Below are 6,000 nucleotides of genomic sequence, written 5' to 3'. Positions count from 1 at the left end.
TAAGAAAGGCACCATCTGCTGGGCGAAAGATTTATAAAACTCTGCTATTAACCTATCTGTTGCAGGGGATTTATTATCTTTTAAATGGTTAATGGAATCCAGTATTTCTTAATAGTTATGGATTTGTCACAAAAAAACTTATCTTCTGTTAAAATATTCTTAGAATTTTTTAAAGAAGAAAAAAGGAGGATGTTAATTGTTCTGAGTAATTTGAAGTGTATAACTTCCTGTAAAACATAGAGCAAAATTTGGAAATGAACTTAGAGTCAGAGGTAATCGTACCATTAATACCAAGTTGATGTATAGTATTGTGATTTGCACGCTGTTTTTCCAATCGGAAGAAATAAGCGGAATTTTGCTCGCCCTCCTCAAGCCATTTCTTCCTAGAGCGAACGAATGCACCCTCAGCTTTCCTTCTGTAAATCTCGTCTAATTTGTTCTGTGATTCTGTTAAATTTAGCTGATCTTCTTCTGTAAAATTATCTATGCCCTTCTCTATAATGGAGGAAATGTGCACTATAATATTATCTTCCTCTACCCTCCTAGCCCATACACACATACTACCATAAGATCTCAGGAATTTTACAGATTCGTATTTGAATAACTCCCAGTTTTTACAAAAAGATTGTTCTACAGTTGCTTTCTTCAGAAAATATTTAATTAAACGGTTAATTTCTGTTTTAACATGTTCGTTTTTTAGATATGAGCTATTAAGCTTCCAATAAGATGTTCTGGCTATTTCTCTCTCATGTGCACATATATTAATTCGTATTAAAATTGCTTTATGATCTGTCAACAGGGTGAGATGAGTAGAAACAGAAATGTCCTCTTGGTTTAAATCCTTTGATACTAACCAGTAATCAATGTGTGAATAGTTACTAAGATTCTTGGTAGACCAAGTAAATCCCGGATCATCGGGAAATTTTTGCCTCCAAGTATCTTCTAGTCCATATCTATCTATTAATGATTTTATCTTTGTAGTTACCGAGGAATCTCTACCAGGGGGCCAGTGATCAATTTGATTATTAAGAGTAATATTAAAATCTCCTCCAATTAAAATATGCGCACTAGGAAATTTAGTCAACCAGTGTTTAATTTTATGCTCTATCAAATCAAGCAGCCGGGCATTCTGTGCATTGGAGTTGTACCCATAAGTATTGATAATCAAAAACGTCATGTTAATAATAGATATCACGTGAATGAGAAAGTGGCCATTACTATCACATTCTGAGTGCAAAATATTGCCATTAAAATGGTTTAACAAGGTAATAACACCAGCAGAACGCTCAGAACAATTGGAAAACCAAATATCATTCCCCCATTGGGACCTCCAAAACTTGGAGTCTTCAGGTACAGAGTGCGATTCCTGAAAAAAGCAAAAATCAGTTTTAAATTGTTTAACAAACAAAAAAAGTGCTTTACGTTTTAAATTTAGCCGTAATCCCCTGGCATTTAAAGACAATATAGATAAAGACATATACAGTCAACTTGAAAAAAACAAAAAAAAGAACCAAATGTCACTTGTGCAAAAATGTATCCATTAAAGGACCGAACGCAGCACCATATCGTTAGTAAAGGCAAGTAGAGTCAAAAAGAAAAAGAAAAAAAAAAACCTGAGCAAAGGAGTCTTTCTTGCTGTAGCCTATGCATGACATGAAGAAACCAAATAGACCACAAATGGTCTAGAATTTAAGTCATTTCATTTCCGTCAGCTTTAACAACCCGCTGATCATCCTCAATCTGTTGGAGACGAAGCTCAACGCCCCCCGATGAAGGCCCGTGCCCCGACGAAGTAGGCTGATTTTCCCTCACTACGTGCCTTTTGAATTGTAGGCCAAAACTTGGCTCTAATTTCCTTAACAGCTTGAGGGAGATCTTCAGCAAACCTTAGGCCCTTTTCACGTAGGAACGTGTTGTTCTTTGCTGCAGCCCAAATAGCATCCCGGTGTGTTCTCGACAGAAAGCGAAGTATGATCCCTCTTGGTCTCACGACCCCTGGCTTCCTCTTTCCCAGACGATTGTGCGATGTCAATCACCTCCGTCAGCTTGCTCTGTTCTTGAGGCAGAATGTTTTGGCAGATCTTGATGGTCTCCGTTTTAACATCTTCTACTGACTCTGGTAACCCGTGTAATTTCAAGTTCCACCTTTTTGTGTAATTTTCCAGCTCTGTTACTCTGTCTTTAAGCTGAGCAACCACCTCCTCTTCTTTCTTCAAACATTTCTCAACTTTCTCAGTCCGTTTCTTTGCATCCTTTATTTCTTTGCATGCAAAATCAATTGTCAGCTTTAAGCCCTCTATTTTCATATGGCATCTGATCTCGTGTTGATCAGTTTCGAGAGAGTATCAACAATGTCCGAATTGGATGGGGAAACTCCACGTTCATCTTTAAGGAGAGCTTTTTTGGATGCAGGTGGCTTGCATGGTGTCGCTGGATATGAGGGAAATTCCTCTTCTGAAAGCATCAGAGACAACTGACCGACCGGGTTAGCATAGTCATGACAGGTAGATATGAGGGGATTTGCCAAACCTGTTGCAACGGCCTGTTTAGCAGCCTTCATCGTCCTCTTTTTTCCCATGTAGACATATGGATGATAAAATGTGGCTTACAGATCACATTCAGACTCTGCTCAGAATCTAACTACAGTCTTATCCTCAATATTAATATTTCAGTGCAAGCACTCAGTAAAACATGTGCGGTCAGGTCGCCATCTTGGAAAACCTCTCGTGTGTAGCAGGGGTTGCAAAGACTAGCCAACTGCAACTGACGTAGTCGACACCGTCAGCTTGAAGTCGACTTGTCGTTCACCACGTGATTTATAAAACTTGTAAAACTGTCTGTAGGAAATACAGCGGGTGTGAAGCCCTGTGGCTCTGCACACGCAAGGTGCGTTCCAATCGACCGTTAGGGTCCTCCGAAGTGGACTTACGTGGTATTCAAAAGGGAACGTTTATGTTCAGTTGGAAGGGCACTTCAGACGGCACAGGGAATAAGTGAACATCGATACATCACTTCACAGGAAGTGGAGAAGGAAATTTACCCACCAGTCATTGCGAACCAGCAGAGTACTGATGTAGGCTGAGTTCAGAATGGCGTACTACCATACTACTCCTACTAATTCTGCCATAGACACACATGGTAGAAGTAGTAAGGGTAGTATGCCATTCCGAACTCAGCTGTAGTTTGTCTAAAATAAACGCTAAAACCAAATAAACTAAAGGAGTATAAGATGTTGTCATTTTAATTCAGCTTAATTTACCTCAGGTGTTCTATGGGTTGTGCTTGAATGCAAAGTGCACGAGATGCGACAGTTACATCCATTATCATGACAACTGGGTATACAAGACACACATATTATAAAATAACCACATAACATTTATTTTTTTAAATGAATCAGCAAAAGTCATTTAACTTACTGGTTACAAGTCTAGAGAAATATATTAATTTAAATGTATAACGATACATTTTTATAAGTCTACATGTGAATGTATTATATAATATATATATATATATATATATATATATATATATATATATATATATATATATATATATATATATATATATATATATATTCAGTTGAAGTCATTAAAGCTCATTTTAAACCACTCCACAGATTTCATATTAGCAAACTATAGTTTTGGCAAGTTGTTTAGGACATCTACTTTGTGCATGATACGAGTAATTTTTCCAACAATTGTTTACAGACAGATTGTTTCACTTTTAATTGACTATATCACAATTCCAGTGGGTCAGAAGTTTACATACACTAAGTTAACTGTGCCTTTAAGCAGCTTGGAAAATTCCAGAAAATTATGTCAAGCCTAATGTAGCTTCTTATATGCTAATTGAGTCAATTGGAGGTGTACCTGTGGATGTATTTTAAGGTCTACCTTCAAACTCAGTGCCTCTTTGCTTGACATCATGGGAAAATCAAAAGAAATCACCCAAGACCTCAGAAAAAAAATTGTGGACCTCCACAAGTCTGGTTCATCCTTGGAAGCAATTTCCAAACGCCGAAGGTACCACGTTCATCTGTACAAACAATAGTACTCAAGTATAAACACCATGGGACCATGCAGCCATCATACCGCTCAGGAAGGAGATGCATTCTATCTCCTAGAGATGAACGTAGTTTGGTGTGAAAAGTGCAAATCAATCCCAGAACAACAGCAAAGGACCTTGTGACGATGCTGGAGGAAACAGGTAGACAAGTATCTATATCCACAGTAAAACGAGTCCTATATTGACATAACCTGAAAGGAAGAAGCCACTGCTCCAAAACTGCCATAAAAAAGACAGACTACAGTTTGCAAGTGCACATGGGGACAAAGATCTTACTTTCTGGAGAAATGTCCTCTGGTCTGATGAAACAAAAATTGAGCTGTTGGCCATAATGACCATCGTTATGTTTGGAGAAAAAAGGGTGAGGCTTGCAAGCCGAAGAACACCATCCCAACCGTGAAGCATGGGGGTGGCAGCATCATGTTGTGGGGGTGCTTTGCTGCAGGAGGGACTGGTGCACTTCACAAAATAGGTGGCATCATGAGGAAGGAAACTTATGTGGATATATTGAAGCAACATCTCAAGACATCAGCCAGGAAGTTAAAGCTCGGTCACAAATGGGTCTTCCAAATGGACAATGACCCCAAGCATACCTCCAGAGTTGTGGCAAAATGGCTTAAGGACAACAAAGTCAAGGTATTGGAGTGGCCATCACAAAGCCCTGACCTCAGTCCGATAGAACATTTGTGGGCAGAACTGAAAAAGTGTGTGTGAGCAAGGAGGCCTACAAACCTGACTCAGTTACACCAGTTCTGTCTGGAGGAATGGGCCAAAATTCCAGCAACTTATTGTGAGAAGCTTGTGGAAGGATACCCAAAACATTTGACCCAAGTTAAACAATTTAAAGGCAATGCTACCAAATACTAACAAAGTGTATGTAAACTTCTGACCCACTGGGAATGTGATGAAAGAAATAAAAGCTGAAATAAATAATTCTCTCTACTATTATTCTGACATTTCACATTCTTAAAATAAAATAGTGATTCTAACTGACCTAAGAAAGGGAATGTTTTCTACGATTAAATGTCAGGAATTGTGAAAAACTGAGTTTAAATGTATTTGGCTAAAGTGTATGTAAACTTCTGACTTCAACTGTATATTAGCAAGTAATTTATATTTGTGTAGCTTTTTTCAGCTTTATAGAAAATCATGTCTTGTTGTCTTGAAGTCTCCAGTGAGCTGAAGTGACTATAAGGAAAAACTTCTTTCAATGTTATTTAGTGGTGGAAAAAAAAACTAGAGAGGAACCTGACCTCTTGTTTTACGATATATGTATATAATCCAATATTATTTAGCGGCTCGAGCAAAAACCGGTGGGCACACGTAATTTGTTTGGCTTCCTCCCCGGTTTCACGTTGCATGTAAACTTTACCGGCGTTATTACAGGCTTATAACATGTGCACAAGTGTTGTGCTCATACCCGTTTACATTTCGACTTCAAAACCAGAGAATAATAAGTGTCATGTAACCGCAGGTTTCTTTCGTTGTCACATTTTTGAATAAGCTTGTTTTTCCTACTTATGAGCATCTTGCTCAGTGTCATGCTCCGTGTCCTCTGGAGAGGCTGGATATTAAATGCAACTTTGCTGCTTTTGTGTTTCTGCATCGCAAATCCACCGATTTGAGCGGTGATGTCGGCGTAAAGAAAACAATTGTTTGATGTACTGTAGCGCTGGGACATGACACTGTTGTTTGGCAAATTTGACAAGCTGTAACGCTACAATCTACTTGCCGTTTGCCATCGATCTTCTTGCTTATGTACTGTAGATCTGTTGCTCTGTTTTCCTGTGAGCGATCGGCGCCGCCTCTCACGGTTGGAGACTGTTCCACAGCTCTCAATATTGCACTGATTGGTTTTAATAACAATATAATGTGTTTGTTTATGTATCGTACGATATATATGGTACTGTATAGTGAGCGTCATATCGAATGATA

The sequence above is a fragment of the Myxocyprinus asiaticus genome, chromosome 25 (assembly GCF_019703515.2).
Source record: "Myxocyprinus asiaticus isolate MX2 ecotype Aquarium Trade chromosome 25, UBuf_Myxa_2, whole genome shotgun sequence".
NCBI classification, from domain to species: domain Eukaryota; kingdom Metazoa; phylum Chordata; class Actinopteri; order Cypriniformes; family Catostomidae; genus Myxocyprinus; species Myxocyprinus asiaticus.
Note: the sequence above shows the minus strand (reverse complement) of the source record.